This window comes from Mchenga conophoros, linkage group LG12 (assembly GCF_057382185.1).
Source record: "Mchenga conophoros isolate Kocher_MC1m ecotype Shallow Benthic linkage group LG12, M_conophoros_male_GT1.1, whole genome shotgun sequence".
Classification (NCBI taxonomy): domain Eukaryota; kingdom Metazoa; phylum Chordata; class Actinopteri; order Cichliformes; family Cichlidae; genus Mchenga; species Mchenga conophoros.
The window spans coordinates 13,943,854-13,962,309 of NC_140537.1; positions in this window are offsets into that span (position 1 = coordinate 13,943,854).

The following is an 18,456-nucleotide window of genomic DNA, read 5'->3' on the forward strand; positions in this document are numbered from 1 at the left end:
CGCTTTTCTCTCATTTGTTTATCGCGCATTTCGAGCCAGAAAGAGGAAACCAGCGGTGGTCGCTCTAAACAACAGCAGCAGGTTAAAACTTGATCAGCTGCTATTAGAATTTATTTAATATTACTTTCTAGTATCAGCTGATGTTGGCTGGAGCCACAGCTGTAACAGCTGCTGGTCATGATATCGGTTTGGATATATGGTGAGAGGGAAACGTGAAGATGAAACCAGGAGATGTCCTTACTGAATCATCAGAGCTGAACAGGTGATGGAGAAACAGGTTTACCTTTTAGGTGACATGAATAAGTTGAAGGGAAGTTATGAACTGTTTCTGAGAGACAAATAACATCAGGATCCTTTTTTACTGACAGCTGGTAACTGTGCAGGGACGGGTCTAGCAAAGTTTTGCAAGGGGGCAGGTAACCATATACATGCACTGTTTATAAGATTGGGGAAACCTGCAGTCAGCTGAGACTGAAGAAGTCAATTGGATGAGTGACGAAACGTTTTTCCCACAAAACGTAAAGTCCAGATGAACAGAATCAACTTTTGGAGATACTATATAGCTCATGCTAATATCACATCTTCACATTTTTCTTTTTAGAGGTAACAATAACTTTGCATTCTCGCTACTCACCATGCTCTAAAACAGGTATATGTTAGCAATGACATCATTTAACAAATGTTTTTAAAATTCTAGCCGTGCTAATTAGCCTTAGGATTGGTTGAGGTCTGTGCAAGCCTTTGGAACAAAATCAGTCTTTTAAAGCTCACTATTTTCCAGGTGAGCCTATAGCACATTTGTTAAAGTCAGTCCGGATTGTACAGCTTCTAATCAGAAACAATTAAAGTTTGTTTCTTTTTTTCTGCTCATCAATCTTTTTCTGTAAGTAGTTACCGAAATACAGTCAACCTTTCTTCATTTTCCTGTGTGTGTGTGTGTGTGTATGTATGTGTATATATATATATATATATATATATATATATATATATATATATATATATATATATATATATATATATATATATATATATATATATATATATATATATATATATATATATATATATATATATATATATATATATATATACTGGGTCCACCTGAGAGAGACGTTGGCCTTCTGGTTTTCATGTTCCCAGTAGATCTTAAAAACCAACAATCTGCCTCAGTTCCAGTGACGCAGCAAATAATCCCCTAAAAGGTTTGATCTTACTCTTCGATAAAAGGAAAAGAAAAGAAAGAAAGATGTCGTTTCTGTAGCATCAGTTACTTTTGACCAGATAAAATAAATATATATATATAAATATAAATAAATAACAAAAAAAACAAACCACAACGCCCCCCAGTCCCACACAGATCAACACAACCATCAAACATATTAGAGGAATATAACAGTAACAAAAGTAGATTTAAACAGGCAATACCTCTAGACTAGCAAAATAAGAGATAAAGGGTTGCCACTTGTGAAAAAATTTGGCTGTGCAACCTCTCAACGTATATTTAATTTTTTCAAGTTTAAAAAAAAACATGACATCTTCAAGCCACCGGGAAACAGTAGGATACTTAACAGACTTCCAATGCAACAATATTAGACGTCTCGCTAATAGGGATGTGAAGGCTATAATATCCTTTTGTGTGGAATCAAGTGTAAGTGAGCGAACAGGAATCCCAAATACAGCAATCAGAGGACAAGGATGAAGAGTTACCCCAAGAACAGTTGACATAATAGCAAAATACCCTGTCCAGAAACCTTGTAGTTCAGGACACAGAAAAAACATGTGGCTAAGGTACGACCAGTACTTTTAACATTTTATCAATTATTTACCAAATTAAAAAACAACATGTGGTAACTTATTTTTAATTTTGCTGCATACAAGTTGAATGAATGCTTACTGGATCTAGAACACCATTTAGATCATAACAGCTCCTGATCAGGATGAATTTCATTTTCAAATCAAATTTCATGTCGCAGTTTCACACTTTTGTAACATATTATTTCAAAGCTTGCTTATGGGCTTGTTTTGGAGCAGACCAACAGTCAGGCTCGTCTTCACCCTTACTGTCAGACTCTGAATTGATGGTTCTGCTATATCTCACCTGGCTGAGTGGGGACACATGTACTAAACGTTAGAGTTCCCACTGCAGGAGCTTGGGTTTGAGTCTGCCCTCGACCGTTTCCTGTGTGCCATACCGCCTCAGTCTCTCCCCACCTTCCTGCCTCATGTTCTGAAATCTCTTCCTCTCCATCAACTTTGAGTTTCTTTGAGTGGAGCTTCTTTTGCAGCTGTGACAAAATATAGAACGGTTTCTGCAACCAGGGGAGTAAAATGTGCTGCAGTGTGAGGGCGCACAGGTGTAGGTGTGGAATTTTACATATAAATATTATAGTTTACTTCATGCACAAGAAATGTAAACATTTAATCTAACCCACTTTTCATCAACTACATAACCTTTATTGGAGAGTACATTCATAAATTGTGTGTATCACACACACAAACACACATCCACTAAACTCTCTCGTTTTATATCTCTCCCTCTCTCTTGTGAATGATGGAAGTTTGGTGGACTGTGTGGTTTGTCTGGCTGAAAGTTGTGTTTTTTTTTATGTGTGGTGTGTTGTGAGGCTGATTATGAGTTAGTGTAATTGTGTATGGTGTTGTTAGCGTAGTTTATGTGGCGTTAGTGGTTTTTCCTGGATGCAGAGCAGGTCAGTATGCCGTGGACTTTTACACCACCATGTTAGGGATGGAGTAAAGTAATAAAGCTTGAGTGGAGAAGCTGCTGCAGGGGCTTCCTCAGCTGAGCTCTGAGGACAGAGCTGTCCTGGATGCTAACTTTTCTTTGGAGGAGATTAGTGCTGCTGCTGGTCAGCTGGCTCCTGCACAGGGTGGGCTGCCTGCAGACTTCTGTAAAAGACTGTTACTGGCATCGAGCCATCATGTGGGGCTCTCTCTTCTCCCTAAAAAACAGAGATTTGTCTCTGCTTAGAAATGGAGACGTGGCTCTGTTATGCACAGATTACTAACTTCCTTCAAAAGTACTGGCCACCAGGCCGAAACACTTTGTGAAATGAATCGCTCACAGAGATCAGTCGTACTGTGTACCACACAGCTCTAATGTGAACAAGAGTTTTCTCATGAGAGACTTGGTAGTTATTTGTAAATTGTACAGTTTGATGTTGGAATAATTTCTTTAGATTAAGAGAAAGTGTTTGATAGGATTGACAATCTTTTTTGTTTTTCCATTATGAGAAGTTTTGCTTTTTGGAGGTGGATTTTTGTCACTTTTGGGGCTGTTGTATCAGGCGGCTTTCTGTTTTGTGAAAGTGGATGATGGGCTGAGCTGCCCAGTATAAGTTTGGAGAGGATCTAACTGGAATGTCCTGTTTCTGGAATATATATTTATATTGGTATATTTGTTAGAAATTTAATCTTTGTTGAATGTTTTAAGAGATAAATAAGCAAAGTTATCTAGATTTATGTTGCCAGGTTTATGTCGGAGGCCTCTGCTGGTGTTGTCATTGTTTTTCTGTTTTCATTACAGATCAGAGTGATGTGGACTTTCTCAATAGATGTTTAGATTTGTATGAGAACCTTCAGCAAAGGTGAGCTGGTGAAAAAATATGGTGTAACAGGTTTGTTGGTGGTCATATAGAGACTTTTTTTTTTAGGAAAAGAAGAGTCTCGGAGGTTGCCATGGAGTCAGACTGTCTAAACCAAAAATGGATGCTGTACATACACTGATAAATGTCATTTCAGGAGTGGCCAGATTGAAATCCAGAGAAAACTATGCTAGAGGTGAAAGGTCAAACATTGGTCATCATGTTGAGATTTTTTTTAATACCACAGACTGACAAAGAAAACTGAAATTTGTGAATTTTAAAGGTGTGCAAGATGTGCTGTGTTCAGTCGCAGGGCCTTGCCCTTTTATTTCATTTGTCTTTGGTTTCGAGTTTTTATTTGTGCTCTTGTAATTATTTTGTGATAAAACTTTTTCTATTTTGAGATCAAGATTCAAGTGGAAATCTTTGTGTGTCTGTCTCTCCCTTGGTTTCTGTAGAGGTACAGTGTGGGGGCGCCTGGATAAATGTTAAACAGAAGCTAGATGTAGTGTTCCTCCGCTGTCCGTTAAGGATATGAGGAAAAGAAATGGTCAAGAACAAAGTGTATGGTGTATTTATAAAAGAAAATGGCTTTTAAATTGTATACCAAAACGACCACCAGAAAGTCAACTACAACTTGTTACATAATCATCATGATTGTTGTATCAGTTTAACAGTTTATGGGTTGACTTCTTTCGGTTCATTCACTGTTTACATCATGAAGGAAAAAGAAGGCAACAGGCTGAGAAATGAAGCTGTTGTGTGTCTTTGTGGCCACACGGGGGCAGTGCTGCATAAATAGTAGAATCTCTTCCTGGACACTTTTTCTGGACCTCTTTTTAAATGACTAATAAAGACAACAACAACATGAATTACATCAGGATCTGATATGGTTGTCTTTTTTTGTTGAGCTTTATATATTTCAGAATGCCTAGAGTTTGTTTGTTTCCCATGTTTTGTGATACAGAACATCTCCTCTCAGACGGCTGTTGTCTCATAATGGGTCATTACCTGGTCTGATGGGGTGTTTGTTCCATTTATAAATCAAGTGATTGATTTGTGAAATGAGAGATGGCCTCTGACCTGCTGACTGGTGTCTGATCTTCTCTGCTCCCCTCAAATTTGACAACTACTCGGCTAATGTGATGGTGGACAGGAAGTCACTAAACCTGGGACTCTGGAAACACATTTCTAGGGATAAAAAGTTAATGTAGATCGTTTCAGGAGATAAATATTAAATGATCGATTTGGCGATTATACTAATATAGTAAGAAAAGAATGTATGAAGAAAAGATTTTTTTATCTATACACTTAAGCAACGACCAGAGTCTTAGAATTGCGCTTTCACCAGGTTTTACTTGACTGAACAACAGAACTTCTCTGTCTCCTTTATAAGGGGTCACATCCTGAGTTACACAATGAGTCTTTCAAATGTGTGCGATAACCCACTGCATGTGTAGTCGTGCTGAGACCGCGTGGTCTTATTTTTATTACCCCTTGATTCAGCTGTGACCTGCTTATCAAGTCTTTTTACAAGTACATCATAATTATCTGCTCTCATGCAGACATAAGTTGAGCAATGGTTTAACAAACTTTCCCATCAAAAACATGAAGGTTTAGCTTTAAGCTTATTTGTCCAAACAACAAAGGATAAACTGCCAGCACCTGGACTGAAACAGAACATAGTAGTGTTGGATGTAAGTAAAGGAAATACAAGTATAACTGTGACTATGGAACAAATCTCCTTCAATGTTAAACCTTAATGTTAACCTGATTGTGTTTATTAGAAAAATCAGCCATTACAGTGTCTGTGATTGCTTCACATAGTTAGTTAACTCTGGTTGTCTGTGGGTTTGTGTCAAACTTGGAGTGGAAAAAAAGCATAAAAACTGTGGAAGATGCAGACTGTGAAAGTCTAGTTTATTTCATGAATACAATTATTTTTTTACAGTCGCTAGAACAAAGTAGCGTACATTCATGATAAAGTAAATACCACAACACAACATGGACAGTAAGAAGTAAACTGAATTGTCTTAGAACTTATTATATTCTTTAAGCTTAAAAGCAACACCTAGGATTCGACTGTTTGTGTTTTAAACCTTTTATTCAAAACTAGTATGTGTCAACACTTCTTTCTCCCAGCAGCATTATTGAAGTGACACTTTAACGACACTTTACCTGCTGATGCTTCACATCACAATCTTTATGACGAAAAAGCTCAGATGTCTGTGCTGTCGCTTGTTATGAAAATGGACAGAACCTGGGCTCAGGCTTCCTCTTCTTCTTTCCTTCCTCTTTAATAATAACCTATGGTTATCAGTAAAATAGCCATATTTTTAAACAAATGATTGTGATGAAGAGAATTTTTTTTTCTAGTGTGCATGAACTCAAAATCTTTTAAGTTTAAATCTTTTTTGTTTACCAATAACTGGGGAAATCCAAACTTGATGTACCAGGTCAACTCAGCGAGCTCCTGTCTTGACCGCCCCTCTGCGCGCGCACACACACACACACACACACACACACACACACACACACACACACACACACACACACACACACACACAGTATCATCATAAATGCCATGATATCTTTCTTGTTCAAATAGTTTATTCACTTAACAAAGAGGTAGCTTGGAAACTCAGTAAGGAGGAGGAAAAATAGTTTAAGGACATTTTCTCAAATAAAGAGGATTTCATCATCTTTCTGTTCATAATGGGGCGATTGTGGCTCAAGAGTTGGGAGTTCGCCTTGTAACCGGAAGGTTGCCGGTTCGAGCCCCGGCTTGTACGGCCGCGGTCGTTGTGTCCTTGGGCAAGATACTTCCCCCGTTGCCTACTGGTGGCGCCAGTGTCCGGCAGCCTCGCCTCTGTCAGTGCGCCCCAGGGTGGCTGTGGCTACAATGTAGCTTGCCATCACCAGTGTGTGAATGGGTGGATGACTGGTTGTGTAAAGCGCTTTGGGGACCTTAGGGACTAGAAAAGCACTATACAAATACAGGCTAAATAAAAGAAGAGATACATCAGAAACAAATCAGTAGATCCAGAAATTATAGAGTCAAACTCTTTTCAGCTGTAGAGGTACACTTCATGCACTCCTTAGCGTACAGTTCAAATGCCTGTGTTAGGGTGCATTGTTTCAGTTTCATTAAGTCTTCTTGCAGTTACATGATAATTATTATGCTGGAGTGATCAAAGCTCATAAACATCTGAGTTACACAATGAGTCTTTCAAATGTGTGGAATATCCCAGCTGTAACCTTTGCTTTCAATTTGGTTAAATTTGGCATTCAGATCACAGACTAAACAACAAGTACAGTAGGTCTTCCACTCCACAATTAAAAATAGCAACACTCATGCAAGGCTTTATTCTCCATAGAGTCAACATAAAGCAACATTAAATAATGGATCTTTCATCTGAAAAAATTACAGTTTGTATAAATTTACACTGAAGACCAAAATACACACACACATACATAAAACCCATAAATCACTAAAACCTATTAAAACACATGGAAAATTACCTCATTTGTTGTGCTATTCAAATATGTGTATGTGTGTGTATTCAGGCCAAGTCATAAAGAAAGCAATAGAGGTCAATATACTTTATGTTCTACAGTTGCTGCAGATTAATGAATTATAGTGGAAACTTGAAGATCCTAGGTATAGTAGTTTGTGGGAAATAAATACAGTGAAGTGACCATTTAGCTCTTGTGGCATGAAACTGCTTAGTGCATTATTATTTGCTTTTCTACAATATGATATTTGTTTAATAATTGATTGATTTAGTGCATAAAATAGTTGATAAATAAAATGTTAAATATCTAATCTAAGGGAGTGTCTTTGACACATGCTGACTGCATTCTTCTTATAACCAGAACAGGAAGTGAGATCAGAGGAGAACAAGAGTGAGCAGTTTGGTGAAAGGAACAGGAAGGATGAAGAAGAGGTGAATATCCACACAGTTTAAAAGGAGACATCATGGCACAATAAGAGCACAAGCTCTAAGATGAAGACTGGTAATGATTAAAAACTGCACTAAATAGTATCATTCTGTGACTTCACACTTTAGGTAGTGCATAACATGTACCACTTTATATTAATTTTACTATATGTTTAAATAAATAAAAACAAATAACTTTAAAAGGTGCTGTTATTGAGTGAAAATTCAAAAGACTTCATGGCTGGGGAGAAAAAGGGAGAAAGATGGAGGAACACAGCACACATAAGAAGTATGTCTTCATGTCCACACGTAAGAGTGGACATGAAGTCAAAGTCAGGGACATGTCCGATAATAAAGACCTTCCACCTGGCTACATATATGTCACTTCTGCTTTGCCCACATTCATCTATGGTGATCGCTCATAACTAAGCAGGGTGCTATGCTCTTATCAAACGATGATCCGAAACTGCTCTTAAAATAATTATTACAAGAATATATACATATTTTTTTTGTTATTTTTTTAGTTGAATATAAAATGTTTGTGTGTGATTGTCAGTACAAAGAGGAAGCGCGGACAGAGAGACTGGAACTAACAGAGATCAGGTGGATTTTTCACAACATCTACATGCATTAAATGGATGCGTTGTGTGCTTTTCAGTAGCACTCTGCTATTAATGTGAATAATAGCATTTAGCAACATTCACATCACTGTAAACTTGAACAGGATGAATGCCACTATACTGATGTGACAGACTACAAATCTGTTCTCCACTCTCTGAATTGGTGTACACGAGTCTCTGTGCTGAGTCTGCTCAACAAAGTGTTTGGGTTTGCATGAATTCAAAAGCTGTCATTTAAAACCAGCTCTATTACCAGTTTGCTTCTTGTGCAGGTGGAGTCGCAGGGGGATTTTGAACTGTCTGTATTGTATAATGGTACTTTAAATACTTGATGATTTGGTGGACCTGCCTCTATGTGGTTAAGAGACTGAAACAATGCCGTGCAGGTTTCTCCTCTGATCTGCTTTTTCTTAAACTGTTTTTGAAATTTACTGTCAACATGACTGTGCCATTGCATCGGGTTTTAAACTAAAGTGACCACCGTAAAGCTGATGTATTATATTAAAATCTGTTATTCTTAGACACTGCTGTAGGTCATCCAAAAATTACATTTCTTTTGAAGGCAACACTAAAAGCATGACATTAAGACTGAGCTGAGCCCTCCTAAAGGTTTGATGCTGGAGTCGCCCCTGATTGAGTGCTTCTCACACATTTATGATTTTGAACAATTTACAGAAAATAATATCAACAGTAAGTACTTTTAAAGACTTAATATATAATAATAGTTGCTGAATTCATGCAAGTCAAATAATTGATTGATCAACTACAGAAACAAAATTGTACTTCATGCGTTTCATGAGCACAAATCTTCATCTGTAAAATAACAACTAAAGATGTCAGATAATTGTAGTGAAGTCAAATGTACCAATTTCCACTTAGAAGCAGCGGAGAAGAAGCCACAAATGTGATGGAAAGACCGATGCAATGCCTCTATCACCCACTGTCCTTGCCGACCTGCATTGGCTTCCCGTTAAGTATCGCATTCAATTCAAAATCCTGCTGCTCACCTTCCGAATTATTAACGATATAGCTCCAAGCTACCTCATTGAGCTCCTTAGACATACACCCCTACGGTGTAATTTTACATGTAGTTGTTTTTTTTACTGTGTAATAATATTCAGCATTGCTATCAATACATTTTTTCAAAAAATGCTTCTCTGTGCAAAATGGGATTAAAAACATAAACTGTGGGTGTGGCGGAGGTGTGGTCCGGGGCGCGGCTGCAGGGGAGGAGTGGTGCAGTGAGCTCAACGGGGCGATGCTGGTAAGAACAGCTGATGGCGATTTTGGACTGATGGTGGTTTTCCTTTCCTTTATATAGTGAGGTGGAGAGGAGCGGAGGAGAGAGACGCTGGGGAAACCGACCGCTGTCAGACGGTGTTCTGTTGTAATTCAGTGCACACTCTTAATAAATGTGGGATCTGATGACAACGACCTGTGTGTGGGTGTATCTGTGCCTAGCGTGTGTCACAGTGGGATACTGTTATTCCGTGATTTGAACCGGGGGAACAAATCGTGGCAGGATCAGCCTGATATTTTTTGTATCCCACTCTAACTTTACTGTATAAAGAGCTAACGTCTCCAAAATGTCAGGAGTAGTTAGTCATTACAACAAGTGTTTGTGAACTAAAAATCAAGAATGTGGGATACTGTTTGTCCGTGATTTGAACAGCCCAGCGCTGCTCCCGACGAAGGGAAAACCAATTCTGCAGGGGAGACCTACCTCAGTGCTTGTGCAGGTGAAACCAAAGGGCAGATATGCTTCACCATATTTTCTAGTCTTTGGCTTGGAATAAAGTTGGTTTGGAAACCTATTCAGCGATGCTTCATCTCCTGCTTTGCGTTTGTGTAGGCGCCCCGTGCTAGCAGTGTCCAAGCATTTTGTTTTTGTCCCCTTTTCATACCGCCCCCCCTCCCCCCACCCTGCAATGGCTCTGCGCCCCCCCCAGGAGGCGGGCCCCACACTTTGGGAAGCTCTGGCCTAGCCCCATCTTATCTCTCTGAGCTGCTGCAGCCTTATACACCCACCAGCTCTCTCAGGTCAGCTGATCAGCTGCTCCTAAATGCATCTGACTGAGCGTAAACTTAGAGGAGATCGTGCTTTTGCCGTAGCAGCTCCAAAACTGTGGAACGATCTGCCTTTAGAGATAAGACAGGCCCCTTCTCTGCCTGTTTTTAAATCACTCCTGAAAACCCATCTATTCACCCTGGCCTTTCACTCCTTGTGAGATGTTGGTTTTTAGTTTTACTTCAGTTGTTTTAGTTGATTCAATGTTGTTTTAGCTTGTTTTTAAATATAGGGCTGTTTTAATTTTTATGTACTATGTTTTATTTTTTACTGTTTTGTTTTATTCCATTGTTCTTAACTTATTTACTGTACAGCTCAGTTATTCTCCTGACTGAAGTTTGATCTGTTTAAGGCATCCTGCCATGCGATTGCATTTGTCCCTGACCACCAGAAACCCTCATGCTAACTTTTATCGAGTGGAAAAAAGTTAGCATTCATCCTCCAGCTTCACTGTGTTTCTATGCTAACATAGCTGTGTCGCTAGCGATCATGTAGCAATCAATCAATCTTTATTTATAAAGCACTTTTCATACAAAAAAAAAAAAAAGTAGAACAAAGTGCTTTACATGGTTAAAAGCAGCCCACCCCACCCTCCAACTCACTCCCCACACTGTCATTAACATAAACGATGTGAACACACACACACACACACACACACACACACACACACACACACACACACACACACACACACACACACACACACACAAAGAGTAAAATTGGGCTGGGTACGCATGAGCCAAGTGAGGAAACACTATAACAGGGAGCCGTCTGCACCGGGAGCCGGTCACAGACCGTAGCCTCCAGGCTGGGCACACAGCAGGAGGGAGGCAAAGAAGCCCCCCAGCCAGGCTGAGAGGACCCCAGAGCCCCAGCAACCACGGTCGATCACAGCCCCGGTGCAGGGAGCGCCCTCTGAGGAAACACTGGAGATATGACACAATAGGATATATACAGGGTAAAACGATAAAATAAATGAGAACGGGATACAATATAAATAGAGTAACAAGATTAAAAAATAAATCAATAAATATTAGGTAAAGCCTAAATTAATAATAGAATAACAGGATAGAATAAATAAGCATAAAATAAATAAACGTTAAGTAAAAGCTAAATTAAAAAGGTGGGTCTTGAGCCTGTTCTTAAAAACATGTACGTTCTCTGCGGCCCTGAGCTCCTCCAGCAGGCTGTTCCACAGATGAGGACCATACCACTGAAAAGCTGCCTCTCCGTGAGTATGTGTCCTGACTTTAGGGACAATCAGTAGGCCAGTACCAGAGGACCTCAGGGTCCGCGAGGGTTCATACGGTAAAAGCAGATCTGAGAGATAAGAAGGCCCAAGACCATTAAGACATTTAAAAACCAATAAAAGAACTTTAAAATCGATCCTGAAACACACGGGGAGCCAGTGCAGCGATTCTAAAACCGGTGTAATGTGGGCCCGCCCTCTGGTCTTCGTCAGCACACGAGCTGCCGAGTTTTGTAAAAGTTGTAAAGTTGAAATATTCTTTTTAGGAAGACCAGAGAGCAGGGCATTACAGTAATCAATGCGACTGGTAATAAAAGCATGCATCAGCATCTCCGTGTTTGCCCGAGAGAGAATAGGGCGGACTCTGGCTATATTTTTTAGATGATAAAATCCAATTTTGGTTACATATTTAACATGTGGGATAAAACCAAGCTCAGAGTCAAAAATAACACCCAGGTTTTTCCACTTGTAGCGAAGGACATAGTGAAAATGCCTCTAATTTAGACAAGAGTTTCTCTCTCTGAGCCTCAGGACAGATGATTAAAACTTTAGTTTTGTCCTGGTTAAGCTGTAAAAAGTTTTCTGCCATCCAAGATCTTATATCTAAAATACAGTTAAAAAGGGCATCCATTGGTCTGGTGTCATCAGGAGACACGGAGATGTACAGCTGCGTGTCATCAGCGTAACTGTGGAAGTTCACTCCATGCCTCCTGATGACACCGCCGAGAGGGAGCATATACAAATTAAAAAGTACAGGGCCTAGAACCGACCCTTGAGGCACACCACATGTCATTTTATGGATCTTAGAGGAGCATGTATCCATACTCACCATAAAAGATCTGTCAGAGAGATAGGAAGTGAACCAGTTGTGTACAGCACCAGAGAGGCCCACCATGTGTTTTAGTCTGTTTAAAAGAATAGCGTGGTCTACTGTATCAAAGGCTGCACTTAGATCCAGTAGCACCAGGACTGAGAGCTTTTGGGAGTCCCAGTTACATCTAAGATCATTTAAAACCTTTAGGAGAGCCGTCTCTGTGCTGTGGTTCACCCTAAATCCAGACTGGAATATCTCCAGGATCTGTCTATCTTTCAAAAAGTCATTAATCTGAGTAAAAACAAGTTTTTCTAAGATTTTACTTAAAAATGGTAAGTTGGATACAGGTCTGTAGTTATTAAAATCATTACAATCCAAATTGCTCTTCTTCAGAAGGGGCCTCACCACTGCCGTTTTAAAGGCAGCAGGGAAGACACCCAACTGAAGAGAGCAATTCATCATGTATAAAAGCTCAGCTTCAAAAAATCCATAAAGTGTTTTAAAGAGTGAAGAGGGGATTGGATCTAAAAGACATGTGGTGGGTCTCACTGTGGAGAAAACCTTCTGAAGATTCTCAGCATTAACCAGGGCAAAGCTGTCCAGTGTCTCCTCAGGTACAATCGAGCCCTCAGATGTGTTTACAATCATATTAGATAAAATGTCAGATCTGATGGCGCTGACTTTTCCCCTGAAGTGGTCTGCAAACTGCTCACAGAGTGACTCTGTGGGGGTTCTTTGGGAGCTGTTAAAATCAGGGTTAAATAAATGATCACATCATTATATACCAGCTAGTCCAACTTCAGTAACCCTACAAAAGTTACTGCTGTTTAGTGTTCTGTCTTCATTTCCCATATGGAAAAGAAATAGTAAAAACTAAAAGACTTGCATCAGATTTGGCCTACTTTATATAGTGAGTCATATTCGCCCATCCTTTTCTTCTTTAAATGTGAAGTGGTGTTGGAATTTCCAAGTAAGAAATGCATTCCTGCCCTGCTGCAGGCTCTGTTGTGCTGGCTCCGAGTCCATTGTGTAACTGACGGCATCAACATCAACAGTACATTCGAGCTTCTTTGTTGCGGCTCTTCCAACCAGTGGCCGCGGCAGGCTAAACATGAGGACACCAATGACGCGCAACAATTAACGCACAAAACACTTCTGTATCATTTGCTTCTTTATTTTCACATGCAACTGTCCAAACCACAAATCAGCATATGGGATTAACTATCAAACAAACGCACAGACTGCACAAACAAATAACTGCAACTTACGAATAACTGCACTAGCTACTATGTCAAAATTACAAACTGGTCTATGGCATCAATTAGTGCACAAATATACAAACACCATCAAGTTACAGTCCAAATATATCACAATCATTCAAGCTGCTATCAATTGCGATCACGTTGTGTTCAATTTGCATTCATATTGCGATAATATTACGATCATGTTGCGGTATGTTGCAGTCAACAGAAAGTTTTGCCTCGTGCTCACCTTCTGCTCATCACATTAGGTGCTGTGAACAAGTGAGTGCAACCACATTTATCTTATACCACACCCATGAGACACGCCCCACACCCATGCACCAATACAGTGAGTCCATTTAAACCAACCCACTTAGTCAGACGGAAACAACTCATATGGCTCCTACACTCTTATTACGTGTTTTATTTGGGTTTCCGGCAATGCGTTTAATTACCAAAATTAGAGGTGGGATAGCCTAACATATGAAACAGAAAATGACCGCTGTGTAATCCATTTATTTCAGTAACTGTATTCTAATTATCACCTATTTAAACTGTAACTGTGACGAACTGGTTACTCATATTTTGTACTTTACATACCTAACACCTGTACATGTATTACTCCCCAACACTGCACTCAATAATGTTAATGTGGTTGTGTTGAGTAATACTGCGAGTGCTGATGTAAGAGCTTTGAGATGCATTTGTAGATATTATTACGTGTTTTACAGTCTTTATGGTGCTAGCTTAAAGTTACGGTGTAAAGGTTATCTTATATTGTGGTAAAGCGGTTACTATTTAAATGGTGTCTAGACAGAAATATTAACTCCTGTTATGACTAAGTTGCTAAGTTACTAGTTAATGAAGTTACCAGTAACATGGTTAAACGCATTCACAGATTCACAGTAAATATCCCGATTAGCTTCAATGGATCTATAATAAATTTCTGCTAGTTCTAGCGCTTCATTTAAACCGTATGATACTCATACTTACCCAGAGTCAGTGTAAAATAAAATTCTACCTGTGTGAACAAAGTCTGGCTCCTTTAATCCTGCATGACAAACTTCAGGATGCAGGTTTATTGACCCTCTTTCCTGCTGGCACACCTGTGACACCTGAGAGTCAGCTAGAAACTTACAGGAATGTTTACTTCATGCAAAGACTGATAGACTCTGTAATACTGTAAATGATCAGTAACTTAGGTTAATACTAAACATTTGTGCCTCTCTGTCTGTGCTGAACCATTTAGAATCAGGTTTTGAGTCAGGCTGCATTGAGTGTGGGACTTAAAAGCATTAGGCTTGAGGATGGTATGAAAATCTCTACTTACCTTCTACGCTATATTTTTGTTACTGATTTATTAATACATTTTACATTGTTTCTTTTGTTTATCAGTAGAGAGAACACAGATTTCAGAGGCGCAAAGAGAAGCACTGTTGCTTCATACTTAATACTTTAAAGCTGCATTAGGGGAAGACAAGAAGCAGAAGTACTTCCAGGCACAGCCGCAGTGAGGGAGCAGACACCTTACACTGAGTTCAGAGAAGTCAGAATTTCAAGAAGCGTCTGAAACAGCTCAGGTTTGGAAAGAAGCCTTTTATGTTGGGTGTTATAAAAAATATACACATATTTATAAATACATTTTATAATAACAACTATAATATTATTATAAATAGTAGTTATTCTCTTATTATTATAAATAAATATCAAACATTTCAGTTGATTTTCTATCACATATATTGTGTTAGCCCTGTGATAAACTGGCAGCCTGTCCTGCTTTTGCCCTGTGGCAGCTGGGATAGGCTTCAACCTCCCACTGTCACGATCCTGGGTCTTTTGACCCAGCGTTTTAAGTTTTAGTTTATTTTTGATGTTTATGGTTTATTTTTAAGTTCATTAGGTTATCTAAGCTCATTTGTTTATTTAGATTCCCCTTGTGTCTTCTACCCCTGTGTTTTAGTCTCCCTTTGCCCTTTATGTGTTTCATGCTGCGTGTCTTATGTTATCAAGTTTATATTGTCTTGTCTGCGTCTCATGTTTCCTGTTTTATTTTGAAGGTCTGTGTCCTATGTCAGTGTAGTCAGCTTTGCTTCCTTTGTCTCGTTATGTCAGAGTAGTGTCAGCTGTTTCCCCATGTGTTTCCACTTCCCCCTAATCACCCTTGTGTGTATTTATTCTGTGTGTTTCTGTTCATTCTTTGTCAAGTTGTCTGTTGTTCCATGTCTCCAGGAGTTTCCATGTTTATGTTTTTTGCAACGTTCAAGGTTTTGTTCTTTGCCTTTTGTGTTTAGCATTCAGTTTTCCCAGTTTAGTTCTAGTTAGGTTCTTTCTTGTGTGCATCTGCCTTTTGTTTTTGTACTCTTTTATCAGCCACATTAAACGGCTCGCTTTTAACCTGACCATGTTTTACCCAACAGACATTTATTTCAGTGACTCTTTTGAATTTAACGGACTTTGGATTATTTCCTGTGCAGGAGGAGGAGAAGGAGGCTATTCGGTAGTGATGGGCAGATGAAGCTTCATGAAGCACTGAAGCTTTTCATCCAATTGGTTCATCCCAGCGCAAAGCTTCTTGAAGCTTCATTTGCTCTAGTAGGACACCTACTGGACGTAAAAATATTAGTTGGCATGAATTTGAAGAGTGTGGCCTTTTGCACACAGCCTGTAAATGTCAACAACAAAAGGAGTGTGTAAAACATGTATATTGTAGTGATGGCAGTATACTGTGTATATTTATACTGGCAGTATGGAAAATGATCATTTACTGTGAGGTGAGGTGTGGTTGGGGTGTGGACAGTAGTTGTGCTTTTGTAACGTTGAGGTATGGACAGCTACACACTTCTGCCTGTTCACATTCTGTAAAAACTAAATGTTCACTGCTTTTATGACCTTTTTAGTGGGGAGAACATAGCTAGGATTTAATGATTTAACAAATCTTTTGAATCCTTTGTCCTTCACATTGCTAAATGGCTGGGAGTCCTCGATCACCATTCTAACCAGGTCTTCATCTATTTGAGATTGTTCTCCTGAGGAAAGACAATAAAGACAAAGCACAAATATAAATATCACACACATAACTTATAACAGTTGTATAATATTGTTATATCATTTAGCAACATTACTGCATGCTATATTATCATTGCATTTGATGGCTCACCTGGTCTTGCTCCTCAATCGGCGTTCCCCTTATTCTCATGCAAAGCTCTGTAGTGCCTAAGCATGGATGAGGTGTTGTTGTTATATCCCAGCTCCCTGGCACATAGCAAACACTTCACCTTGTACAAAAGTAAAGACAGCTTAACATAAATTGTATTGCACCATCAGTATTATGGAAATACATCTTCTGTAGAAATTTACATACCTTGTTGGGAGGAATAAGATCAAAATGTTCCCACACAGGTGAGGATATCCTCCTCTTCTTAGCTGGCTCCATTCTCTCCTGACTTTCTCTCATAAACCTCCAAACTGTCTCCAAATTCTCACTAACCGCAACTCTCCATCAAACACCCACATTTTTGAATGAAGTCTGAGGGGTTTATATCGCTGTCGTAGCTCGCGGCAAAGTTCGAACCACTTCCTGAACCAGTCACGTGGTACAGCCGGGCAGCGAGGCTTCAGACGTCATCATTTTCAGCTCCTCCCATAAATGAAGCAAGCCTCGATACGCGCATTGCAGAAACGCTCCCTCAATTACTCGACACAAGCTTTGAAGCCTCGATAGAGAACTTCACATCACTACTATTCGGGCTCAGATGACCCGGATAGCCACGGCTAACCCAAGGTTTCTGGATTTTCTTGCCTGATGATTTAAAGAACTTTGTTACTGCCTCAACCTCAGTAGTAATATAAAGGCACTTTTTTAACTAGTTTAGGAGCACTTTTCTTTTGTGCTCTGAAAGACACAGAGGCTAGTAGTTTTTAAAACAGAGTACCACAAACAACATGTATCCTTTTAGAAATAAACTTTTCTTGTGATACTTCTAAAAACCACATATTCTTAACTAGCCACAATAGCACTGTATCGACCCCCCAATGTTCCTTTAATGCAACCTATAATTGTCTAGTACACTCTTAGAAGGGATGTGTTAAAATTGACACATCATGTGTTAAATTTTAACACATGTGCTGCATCAGATTAGGGACAACACATGATGTGTCAGTTTTAACACAATTAATGTGTCTGCTCCTTTAACACATCTTCTGTGTTAAAAAATGTAAACACAAAGATGTGTTATTTTGACACAAAGATGTGTTAAAATGTGTACATTTCAATTTTTTTTTAAAAAAGGAGAAAAAAGATGGGTATATATTATACACTTATTGAATTCCATTTTTTATTTGGCATATTATAAATCATTACAAACTGAATGAACAACAACTGTCAGAATCTTTTCAATTAAAATGTTTTAAATGCAATTTTAGCCAAAGCTATATCACAATTTTTACTTTACAAAATCAAACAAAATTCATATCTGACTAGCTTTCTATCTCTCTAGATCATTAAAATGTCAAAAAAAATTGAAAAAAGGGCAATCATATATATGATTGCCCTTTTTTCAATTTTTCAATTTTTTCAATATATATATATAATGTTCTGATATAATCCAGACAATACATGAATTAAAAATTTTAAAGGTAACAATTGTCATCTTCAACAAATTGTCAACATTTAACAAATGTGCAGTTGCATGCAAACAGAAAAACATACATTTTGGCGAATATAGCATCCAGGTTATACAATTTTGTACCTTGGGTTTAAATACAAAAATCAAAAATTTCAGCCAATCAGTTCATATTGTCTGACCTTTCCACTGCATAGGCATAAAAATGGTCAGTCCTGATAAGCAGTGTATTTGACAAAGATGCCAAATGAGGTTTCTCACCTCTGTGAACAGAGACTCTCTACATTTTGGACAGGTGA